The 11,966-nt window shown below is 51.8% G+C and overlaps 1 pseudogene; it reads left to right on the plus strand.

Annotated features, from left to right (window-relative positions):
* Positions 1-8,243: 8,243 nt before the first annotated feature.
* On the plus strand, positions 8,244-11,741 carry LOC139681359 (zinc finger protein ZFP2-like; annotated as a pseudogene).
* Positions 11,742-11,966: the final 225 nt, after the last annotated feature.

The following is an 11,966-nucleotide window of genomic DNA, read 5'->3' on the forward strand; positions in this document are numbered from 1 at the left end:
AAACCCTAACACTAACCCTAAAACAAACACTGATGCCGACCCTAACCCTGACCCTAACACTCACCCTAATCCAAACACCAAACCCTAAACCTAACGATAACCGTAACCATAATTCTAACCACAACTGTAACCGTAACAGGAACCCTGACCCTAAAAGTAATGCTAACCGTAACCCTAACCCTAACCCTAACCCTAAACCTAACCCTAACCCTAGCCCTGACCCTGACCCTGAACGTGACCCTGACCCTGACCCTGACCCTGACCCTAATCCTCACTCTAACCCTAACCCTAAACCCAAACCCTAACCCTAACCCTAAACCTAACCCTAATCCTAACCCTAATTCACTATCCAAAGCCATGAGAAATGTGTGTCTGATGCCTTCTGTCTGGCAGGAATCAAATGTTTCACTTGCGAGCAGAGCAAAGTTGCACTTTACTAGTTGAGCTTCGCCTAATGAAGAACTGTGTTTTTCATGGAGAAAGAAAGCTCCAGGTCTGAATTGAAGATGGACTAAGATTTCTCCCAATGAAAAGGTGCCAAGATACAAAAGGATTGCTCCTTTTGTAATGTTAATTGGGCCCCATCATTGGCACCTGAGAGCACAAAGATCCGAACTTTCATCTTGGCGCAAAACTCAATCATTTTTGGCAGGTACGGGCCTTTTTTCAGCCTGGAATTGCAGATGGGCCAAGATTCCTGCCTGGAAAAGGTGCAAAAACGGAAAGCCATTGTTCATTTTTAGGGTCAATGGGGCCCTATGGCTGGTCCAGGTCCTGGACCATGGCCTGGGCGAGGGACAGGGCTAAGGTGAGAGTCAGAGCCAGGGCCATAGTCAGGCCCTAAAAGAAAGCTAAATGGCTAGAGCCAAGGCGAAAGCCAGGGACAGGGTTACACCGAGGGCCAAGGCTAAAGTGAGAGTCAGGGTCAGGGCCTGGGCCAGGGCCACGGTCAGGTCTGAGATCAGAGAGAGGGACAGGGCCCGAGCCAGAAGCAATTCCATGGCAAGGGCTAGGGCCAGGACAAGGTCTAGGGCCATGGCCAGGGCCAGGTTGAGGGACAATGACAGGGCCAGGGCCAGGGCAAGAGTGAGAGCCCGGGTCAGGGCCCGGTTGAAGGCTGGGGCCAGGGCAAGGGGAAGGATGAAAGCCAGAGGCAGGGTAACAACCAGGGCCAGAGCAAGGGCAAGGGTGAGGGCCAAGGCCATGGCTAGGGCCAGGGTGCAGGCCAGGGCCTGGGCGACAGTCATTGGTCCAGGGGGGCCTAGAAGTGTCCAAGATGGATCAGGGTGATCCAGAGAGGTCCAAGAGAATCCAGAGAGATCCAAAAAGCATGCAGAAAAGTCCAAAAGGGTACCTAACTCTAAGCCTAACCCTAATGCTGCCCTAACACTTCACCTATGCATAAGCCTAAGCGTAACACTAAGCCTAACCCTAAACCAAGCCCTAACCCTAACCCTAACCCTAACACCTAAACCTAACCCTGCTTATAACCCTAACCCTAACCGTGTCCTTAACCCTATCCCTAAACCTAAACCCTAACCTCAACCCCAACCCTAACCCTAACCTTTAGCCTAAACCTAAGATTAAGATGAAGCCTAAGCCTAAGCCTGACCCTAACCCTTACCATAACCGAAACCCTATCCCTGGCCGTAGCCCTAGCTCTAGCCCTGGTCTTGGCCCTCACCTAGGCACTTCTTTTGGCCGTTACTCTGGCCCTCACCCTTGCTGTGGCCCTGGCCCCAGCTCTAGCCTTGGCATGAGCCCTAGCCCTGGCCCTAGCTCTCGCCCTAGCCCTGGTCCTGGCCTTAGCCCTCATCCTGGCTAGGGTCAGCACCTGGGACAGGTCCAGGTCCTGGACCACGGCCAGGGCGAGGGCCAAGGTTATGGTGAGAGTCAGAGCCAGGGCCATAGTCAGGCCCTAAAAGAAAGCTAAATGGCTAGAGCCAGGGTGAAAACCAGGGACAGGGTCAGAGCAAGGCCCAAGGCTAAGGTGGGTGTCAGGGTCAGGGCCTGGGCCAGGACCACGGTCCCATCCGAGATCAGGAAGAGGGTCAGGGCCGGAGCCAGAAGCAATTCGATGGCAAGGGCTAGGGCTAGGACAAGGACTAGGGCCATGACCAGGGCCAGGCTGAGGGCCAATGACAGGGCCAGGGCAAGGGCAAGGGTGACAGTCAGGGTCAGGACCTGGGTGAAGGCTGGGGTCAGGGAAGCACGAAGGCCAGAGGCAGGGAAACAGAGAGGGTCTAAGCAAGAGCAGGGGTGAGGGCCAAGGCCATGGCTAGGGCCACGGTCCAGGCCAGGTTCTGAGCGACAGTCAGGACTCCAGGGGGGCCTAGAAGTGTCCAAGATGGATCAGGGTGATCCAGAGAGGTCCAGGAGAATCCAGAGAGATTCAAAAAGGATGCAGAAAACACCAAAAGGGTACCTAACTCTAAGCCTAACACCAATGCTGCTAGAACCCTTAACCAATGCATAGGCCTAAGTGTAACCCTAAGCCTAACCCTAAACCTATCTCTAACCCTAACCCTAAACCTAACCCTAACCCTAAACCTAACCCTAACCTTAACCTTAACCCTAACCCTAACCCTAACCCTAACCCTAACCCTAACCCTAACCCTAGCCCTAACCCTAACCCTAACTCCTAACCCCTAACCGTAACCCCTAACCCTTACCCCTAACCCGAACCCTAAGCCTAACCTTAACCCTAACCCTAACCCCAGGGCCCCACGTGCCGCCGCCGCTCCCCGGCGCCCTCCTCGCTCCAGCCGGGGCTCCGACACCGCAGCTGGCCCAATCTCCTCCTTCCCGCCCAGATTCCCCGCCCGGGTCCTCCTCCCGCCCCTCCCCGCCACCACCCGGCGCTGCCGCTGCCGGAGCCGAGCCGGGCCCTTCTCAGTGCTCCCAGTCTGCCCAGCCATCCCCGAGCGCCTCAGGGAGGGCTTCAGGTGGGGACGGCACACAAGTGCTACTGGGGGAGGGGTCTCACTTCAGTTCTCTGGTTTGTTCTTTCCAAACTGGGCGAAATCGATTTTGGGGGTTTTCTGCCACGAATCTGTCCCCTCCTCTGCTCGGCAAAAAGGATTTGGGGCAGTTTCCCCCTTTGGGGCAAATAAAACCAATGCACTGAGTCCTGGCAGGGTGCAGCAACCCTGCAGCCTGTGGAGCCTGTGCTGGCCCTGTGCATGTCAGAGGAACAAAGCAGCTCACGGAGTAATGAATCAGTGTTTAATTAACCTAATAAATTGCTTTTAATTAGAAGGCAGGAGAAAGGAGTCTTCAAGGCTTCCGCTGAACCCATGCCAGTTCCACAAAACTGTATTTGTGTCTATTTTTAAATAGATCTGGGATCTCATAATGACGACTGAAACAGAGAGAACTGAAGCTGAGTGAGACATGTGGGCATCCCTAAACCCCAGGAAAATGTTTTGGTTTTTTGTCCTTGCAGCTAAAAGGGGGAAATTGAGGATGATGCTCTTGGAAAAGGGAACGGTGTGAGGGAACAAAGGGAATCACCCCCAAAGGGGGCTTTGCTTGGGGAGCATCCCTGAATGCTGGAAGACCCTGGGATCTTCCCATCCCCCCAAATGGAGGTGCCTGGCACAGATCCCCTAAAACCCCAAACAATCAAAATTCAACAAAAAACCCCCAAACCTCCAAAATATGAACATTTCTGTTTCTGGCCTCTCCTCCTCAGGGTTCTGGGTTTCCCCTCTGTCCAGGATGTTGGGGGTGCCTTGTGTTTTGGGGGCCCTCTCTGTGGTTCTGCCTTTTCCAGGCTGCTGAAGATCCTGGGAATGCCAGGGGTCCCCCACCCTCTGATCTGACCCCTTTGGGTTTCTGGGATTCCCCCCTCTCCAGGGTCCCCCTTAGGAATGCTGAGGGTCCCAGGGGTCCTTCCTGCCCTGACTCTCTGCTTGGAGTGCTCAGGGACCCCCTGTGACCCCAAAATGGAGAGCGCAGAGGGGGGAACACTCGGGACCCCTGACATCCCAGAGGCGGGGGGCCCTTGGGAACCACCACCCCAAGGAGAGAGTCAGGGGAGGAGGGACTGCGGGGGGCCCAAAGCCCCCCAGCATCCCTAAACTGGGGGACCCCAGAGAGGGGGAAACCACAGCACCACAAAATTGGGAGGTCAGACAGGGGGAACTCCTGACAGGTTTTTTTGGGGTGCTGAATCTTGGTGTTTTGGGTTGAATCTTGGGGGTGGAGGGGGGAAACAGAGCTGGGGCAGGGGGTTTTCAGGGGGTCACAGGGCCAAGAAAAGGGGTGTAGGGGCTTGAACAAGTGGGATGGGAAGCCCAGGGGTCCCCTGTGCTCAGGAAAGGGCGGTACAGGGTCCTCGATGTTAAGGAAAGGTGGGTCATGGTGTAGGAAAACCAAGAATGGCCAGAATAGAGGGATTCAAGGTGTCACCCAGTGTTCCAAAAAGGATGTATGGCCTGGGAAATGCAGCAGTGGGGGTCCTGTGGGTTCCAGAGTAAAGGAATAGGGGGATGTGGGTGCTGGAAAAGGTGGGATGGCCAGGAAAGGGCGTGCAGGGGGGTATTGGTGTAGGTTAAGGTGGTGCAGGTGCATCCCAGTGCCTGGGAATGGGGAATAAAGAGGGGTCCAAGGTCAAGGAAAGGCAGGACTATGGGTGGGGAAAGGTGGTGGAGGGGTCCAGGATGTCCGTGTTCCAGAAAAGAGCAGTCCAGGGGGTGCTATGGCAAATGAAAAGGGAGTGTGGAGTCTGGGAGAGGTGGGATGGGTGGGAAAGGGGCGTCAGGGGGCTCCTGGAGTCAAAGAAGGGGGATGTGGGTGTGAAGTGAGCTGGGATGGCTGGGAATGGGGGCCTGAGGGCCCCTGGGGTCAAAGAAAAGGGGTGTCCAGGGGCTGGGAGAGGCAGGATGGGCAGGGAAGGGGGGAGGTGAAACCGGAAAAGTCTTGGAATAAAGGGAACTGCTAAGAGACTTTTTTATTCTTTCAGTAGCAAAGGAATTTATTCCCAATGTTGGAGGCAAAGCCAGTTCATACTGGGCTAAATCTTACCTGGCCTGTTTGTGTAAAATAAGCCATTTATACAGTTTTGGGTACATAGTTGCACTTTCTAATTTCCATATTAATGACTGGGCGGAATCTTGGGCAGAGCTTCCCTTTTTCAATTGAAATTTGGGGAGTGGTCTCCTGACTTCATCCATCAGGTGTTCTTGAAGCGTCTTCATCACTGTTGTACTTCTGCCTTTTCTTTGTTCAATGGTATGACCTGTGAAGCTTGTAAAATCTTGTCTTTAAGTCTACAAAATCTTGGCTCTGGGCTCTCATACTTATTTCAGATGTTTAAGTGCACTTAATGTATGGCCTGGGAGTGTTGCCGACCACGCTCTAATGAGACCGCACACACCAATATGGTGTTCAAGCGAGATCTAAAGTTTATTCAAATTACAGGTATATATCACCTTAAGTGACCCCACCCCAGGTACAAAGGTTTGACTCCAATAGGCTGAGGCTGTTAACATGTACTTCTAAGGTGAAAACGAAACTTGTAGGCTGGTCCTTTGGACCTACCTGATTAGGGGCGGCAACATCCCCCCCCCTTTTGTTTCAAAGAACAAAGCAAAAATGCAAACAACATAATACACATGATAACACTGTAATTTTAAATCTTAGCTCCTTAGCTAACTTACCCAACTGGGAAATTGTTACCATCAGGATACTACTCAGACTGATGCATTGTGCAACTTGAACAGAAAAGCTGAAAAATTGAAAAATGAGAAAAACATTTTGAAAATTCAAGACAACAGGGCATTTTGCAGGTTACACATCACTACCTCCCCCTCTCTTTTCAAAATAGACCTTTGGAAGGAGGTACAGTAACCTTTGTAAACTAACACAAACCAATACATGACCGAGACATGTAGGCTTGGGATTTACAAACTTACAACCAGTGCAAAACAAAAAACTTTTCTCTCACGCGTGAGGTTGTGGTCCTTTTTGTGCAGTCGTCACCACACAAACCACTGTAAACAAAACAACAAATTCTTTTAACAATGTCTATTTAGTGTAAAGTGTCCAAGAGTGCAGAGTAACTTCAGTTTACAAAGAAGCAAGTTCAGTCCAGCTGAGCTAAATCTCCTTATGCAATATTTCAAGGTCAATTCTCAAAACTTCTGTGTGGCCACTGCAGAGGTCTGAGAATAGCCTCGAGTCTCATTCGCTTTATACATTCTTGGTAAAGCAGTAATGCTGTGTGGAAACAAGTGTGAATTCACAGAGAAAATTCACAAAGGCTAAACGTAACCACTTACACTCTGCAGAAAATGTTCAGCAGCTGAGGGAACAGGTGTCCTTACCCCTAGAGCCTGCTAGGCAACTTGGCAATGCAATAAGCTTAAAACTACACTTTAACTGAAAATTAACAGAATTTTAAACTTTCAGCCTGTAGGATTTGTTTGTAACTTGGAGATACAGGCTAAACAACATGCAAACTTGAACTGGACTGTTCTTGTTTGATTGGACAGTTAATGACTAGTCCTGCAAATAAGAGTAATCAAACAAATCATAATAACAACCAGAATTATTACTCCCTGTATCAGCACTGCTTCTTGCCAACTTATTAGGCTCAGGGAATGAACCCATTTCTTTAAAGGAGAAATGTTAACAGTTAGCTTGTCAAAATTATTTTTCACTGCTTGTATTTTATCATGGGCTTCTTTGGAGTGTTTGCTTAATTCTGTGGAACATAGCCCTTCAAACTCATCACATTGGTAACCATGAATCATCAGCAAGAATGTTAGGGTCTCTCTATTTTGCATTTCTGCTTCTTCTATCTTATTAACATCTGTTGAGAAATTAATAAGCACTTTAATAATGATGTTAAATTGCTCTTGCACCCAGCCATTCAGCATTTGTACTAAACATAATGCTCTGTCTACACCAGCTGGGGAAAACACTGATGCTATCATATTTCCTGTATCACTCCAATGTTCTATGGTGTTTTCCTCAGCTTGAGGACTAGACCACCTAACGTGCTCTTGTATTGATTGTGTAAATTTGGTCAGCTTGCCTAAAAAACAAGGTCCACTTTTTACCTAAGCAGGTATTCCAGGCCATGCTCTATTACCACAAATTAAGAAATATCCAGGAGGCAACGCTCTTGTCTGGTTGCCTTTGGTGTGAACCAATCTTGTTTCTGGGTAGCTTGTATTTTGTGAGCCAACAACATTCCAACACCAACTGCTATTGGTGTAATTCTTATTATGAGGAGTGACATCTGTGCTTCCCACAGGAAAATATTGCTGTGACCAGCGTTTGTTTTACCATTCAGATACACTAGAAGGCACAGGGTGAAATTCAACACATGACTCATTTCCAGGGAGAGCTCCTACTAACTTTAGCTCTTGGAGCTTCTGCCACAGCCTGAGTTTTGCTGCGCTGGTTGATTCTTCCAGCCATCTCAAGCATTTCTGAAATGGTCTTTTGACTTACCAGAGGCTTCTCTATTCTAGGAAGGTTAGAAAAAGCAGCTAGGGCAGCATTCTTGGTTCTTTCAAATCCCTTTTTTACTACATCGCAATTCCCGGCTCCCTCATCATGTCCCAAACAGAGGCTTCCTCTGGTGCCGTGCCTTTAAATGGCTGTGCTGTTGCTTTCCATTCTGGGATGCAGCCGGTGGGTGTGGCTGTCGTGATGGAGGCTGCAGGTACCAGGTTGCCGGCGCGGGGGGTTCCGGTGCTGGTGTCGTCGGCTGCGGGCAGTGCATGGCTATCGAGGAGGGGGTCCCCGCCGGCGCTGCAGGGCCTGGGTCCCGTGCGCCCGGCGCCGTGGGAACTTGCTCTCGGGACACATGTGCTGTGGACGGTGCACAGTCGAGGGGACGTGCAGGGGGGGCTCCGCTGGCTCCGCTCCACTAGGGAGGAGCCTCTCCCCTCTCCATGACGCAGTCAATGGGCATATCCATCCACGCAGAAGGTGGTGGGGGTGGCGCGGGTACTGCGGATGATGGGCAGTGGGATCCACCCCGGGGGCGGGCCAATTCCTCCCACTGGGCCGATGTGGAGCCAACACCAGCCCCTGCGGGCTGCGGGGGACCCGCGGCTCTTGCATGCGCCTGGATTTGCATGCTGTAGGGAGGGGGATGGGACAGTCCTGGCGCCTCGTGGTAAGCACGTGCAAACCCTTGGTTTGATTTCGCGGGCATTTCAATCATGTGGTCTCTTTGTTTTCCTGGCCACGTGGCTATGGTGGGAGGATTTAGCCCCACCGGAATGTCTCCCGTGGCAGTCTCCTGCCGCAATGGAACGACCTTGGCGTACCCGCAGGGCAGCAGGGAGCACGGCAGAGGCATGACTCCAGCCCTGAGGTACCCACAGGCCATTGCTGCCACCGGTGGCCGCGCTTAGGGATGCACAGGAGTAAAGCTGTTCTACAGGGCTTGTTCTCCTTCCCACATCTCTCTCTCGGCTGAGGGCACCCCTCATCGCGTTTTCTCGGACTCAGGATATAATAAAAGGTCACTCACGCTTTGGTATGGCTGGATGTTTTCTGCGGCGTGTCTCGTGGGGTTCCTCTGGATCCAAGGTGATTGCTGTGGTCCCACTGCTTCTCTTGCCACGGTGGTCGGTGGCACAGGCAGGTAAAAGACTGGCTTTGGGCTCATTTGCTGTGCATAGGGTGTTGGTAGTTATAGGGCAATGGTGTGTCTCCGGCGTACAGTGTGTTCACCGGCGGAGCAGAGGGGAACGGTGGATACTGCAGGGGTCCAACGGGTGGCACGGGTGGTGCAGAATACCATGGCGGGGGTTCCACGAGTAGTGGCACCAACGGCGGTGCAGAAGGGTGCTCAGTGGAAAAGCCGCTCTGCAGAAGGAAACTCTCTTCCCTTCTCTCAGTTAGCTTGAGGTTTTTATGGGCTCGTTCTACCTCTAACAGCATTTTCCTTCTAGCTGTATATGATGGGATAAATGGCAAGAGGTCTTCGGGGGCAATTTGCGCTAAATTCCACAAATCTGCCCCAATATTGTCCCACAATTCTATGGAAAACGTGGAGCTGGCATCAGTTAAATGGCCCCGACTAAAGCACCAGTCCAAAATTTTTGTAATGCTTGTTTTTCAATGTTTGTTTTTGTAACATGAACTAGTTTTTCAAATTTATCAAGCAATAAGTTCTTAGTCGATTCGGAATTCCCCATGTTTCTTTAACTCACCGGTTTGAAGGTCGTGGTTTTTTCAGTCCACGTTCTTCCAGCAGCTCTCAAAGGCCACTACAAAAAACTCCCGAGTTCACGAGAGACAGAGGCTCTCAGAGGCCTCTACACAAGGCACCCAGAAATCGGGGCACAGCAGCTCTCAAGGGCCACTACTTAAAGTTCTAGGCAGGTCTGCAGGTGGCTTCCATGTCCCCAATCACGTCAAGGTTCACCAAATGTTGCCAACCGCACTCTAATGAGACCGCACACACCAATATGATGTCAAGCAAGATCTAAAGTTTATTCAAATTACAGGTATATATAACCTTTAGTGACCCCGCCCAGGTACAAAGGTTTGACTCCAATAGGCTGAGGCTGTTAACATGTACTTTTAGGGTGAAAACGAAACTTGTAGGCTGGTCCTTTGGACCTACCTGATTAGGGGGGGCAACATGGGAGTCTGTTGAGTTAGACTGGTTCAGTGAGCAGAACAAGAACTACTTTAGTAAAACAGAAAGAAAACATGTTGAGTAATTCAGGCACTTTTCTTCTCTCAGCAGAACTGGGCACTTTAAGTCTTTTAGGCCTTGTTCTGCCTTCACAGGAGGATCCTCGAGTCAAAGTAAGGGGGTGTGAGGATTGGGAAACCAGGAATGGCTGGGAAGGGCAGTCCTGGAGCCCCGGCAGCCTGGAGAGGGTGGGGACCCTGGAGAGGGAGGACCCCCAGTACAGTGGAGACCACCAGCAGCCCAGACAGGGGGGACCATCAGAACACCAGAGTGGAGAGGCCAGAGAGGAGGAGCTCCTGGAAGAGTGTTTTTGGACTGAATTTTGTTGTTTTGGAGGTTTTTATGGACACAAGATGCCCAGTGTCTTCTAGAGATGGACTTGGGCAGGAGGAACTCCCAAGCCAAGGCGGTCACGCCTTGTTTTTCCCTCCAGAATAGAATTTCTCTTCCTGAAGGTTGTTGGGATGGAGGAGGAGGCTGAGAAGAAGAGGAAGATGCCCCAGGACCCCCAGGCAGGTGAGGAGGAAGTCAGTGCCCCTTTGCCCCTCTCTTGTGCTGCATCTTCCAGCCCAGCATGGCCCCGGCTGCAGGACAACCCCGCTGCTGACGCCGTCCTGCCGGGGCCGGGTTTGGGGGATCTCCTTGCCCTTCCCTGTGGGGCGGAGGCAAATTCCCTGAGTGCCCTTGTTCGTTCCTGCCCCAGGCCCCGAGCTGAGCACAGGGAGCACAGAAGACAAATCGCCCCGGCAGAACCTCATAACAGGGGCCTTTTTGAACAGCTCCACAGCCCAGGTAGTCAGTAGGGAGAAAAATCCACGGAGATACCTCAGGAGGAAGGGCTCTAAACCCAGACCAGGGTGGTCTGAAGAGGGACCATCAACCCTGTGTAAGGAAGGCGGCCGGAGCTTGAGCCAGAGCTCTGACCTGGTTGTGCAGCAGCAGCTTCGCACCAGGGAGAAACGCTACAAGTGTTTGGAATGTGGGAAGGGCTTCAGCCTGAGCTCCAACTTGACCAAGCACCAGCACATCCACACTGGGGAACGGCCTTACATGTGTGGGGAAGGTGGGAAAGGCTTCAGTGACAGCTCCAACCTGATCAACCACCAGAAGATACACACTTGAGAACATGTGTATGGAATGTGGGAAGAGCTTCAGAAAGAGCTCTAACCTGACACAACACAAGATAATCCACACCAGGGAATGGCCCTTCGAGTGTTCCCAGTGTGGGAAGAGGTTTAAGAGATGCTCCAATCTCCTCAGGCATCAGCGCACACACACGGGGGAGAGGCCCTTCCACTGCTGTGACTGTAGGAAGAGCTTCAACGACAACCCCAACCTTGTCAGGCACCAGGGCATCCACACTGGGGAGAGGCCTTACATGTGTGGAGAGTGTGGGAAAAGCTTCAGAGACAGCTCCAGCCTCATCCTCCACCAGATGATCCACAGCGGGGAACGTCCTTATGAGTGTTCTGAGTGTAGGAAGAGGTTTCAGACCAGCTCAGTTCTCCTCGTGCATCAGTGCATGCACACGGGGGAGAGGCCCTTCTGCTGCACTGACTGCGGGAAGAGATTCAATCTGAACTCCACCCTCGAGGCCCACAGAGGCTTCCACACGGGGGAGAGGCCTTACAAGTGTGGGAAGTGTGGCAAGAGCTTCATCCGTAACTCTGAGCTTGCCATCCACCGGATGATCCACACTGGGGAACGTCCCTACGAGTGTTCCAAGTGCGGGAAGAGGTTTCAGACAAGCTCAGATCTCCTCGTGCATCAGCGCATACACACTGGGGAGAGGCCCTTCCGCTGCCTCGACTGCGGGAAGAGATTCAATCTAAACTCCAGCCTTGTCAGGCATCGATGCGTCCACACTGAGGAGAGGCCTTACAAATGTGACGAGTGTGGGAAAACCTTCTCCCAGAGCTCTCACTTGACCAAACACCAACAGACCCACCGATAAGGGAAGCCCTACGAGTGCTCTGACTGCAGGAAGAGCTTTGTCCGCTGCTCCAACTCAATCACCCATTGGAGGATCCACATTGGGAGCAGATGTGGGGATCCACAGTCCTGCTGATCCACATTGGGAAGACACCTGGCTGGTGGTCTCCACATCCTCCTGGTTTCCTGTGGGCACTTGGGTGAATGCACGGGGAAGATCATCTCTCAGGACACAGACCTATGTGGGAACTTCATTGGGAAAAAGGGATTTGTTGAGTACACCCCAAAATATCTCACCTTCTCCATCCCATCATTACCTCTGGTGGCATCAAGCAACACTGGATGATCATCGAAGTTTTTT

The sequence above is a fragment of the Pithys albifrons genome, chromosome 20, assembly GCF_047495875.1.
Source record: "Pithys albifrons albifrons isolate INPA30051 chromosome 20, PitAlb_v1, whole genome shotgun sequence".
In the NCBI taxonomy this organism is placed as follows: domain Eukaryota; kingdom Metazoa; phylum Chordata; class Aves; order Passeriformes; family Thamnophilidae; genus Pithys; species Pithys albifrons.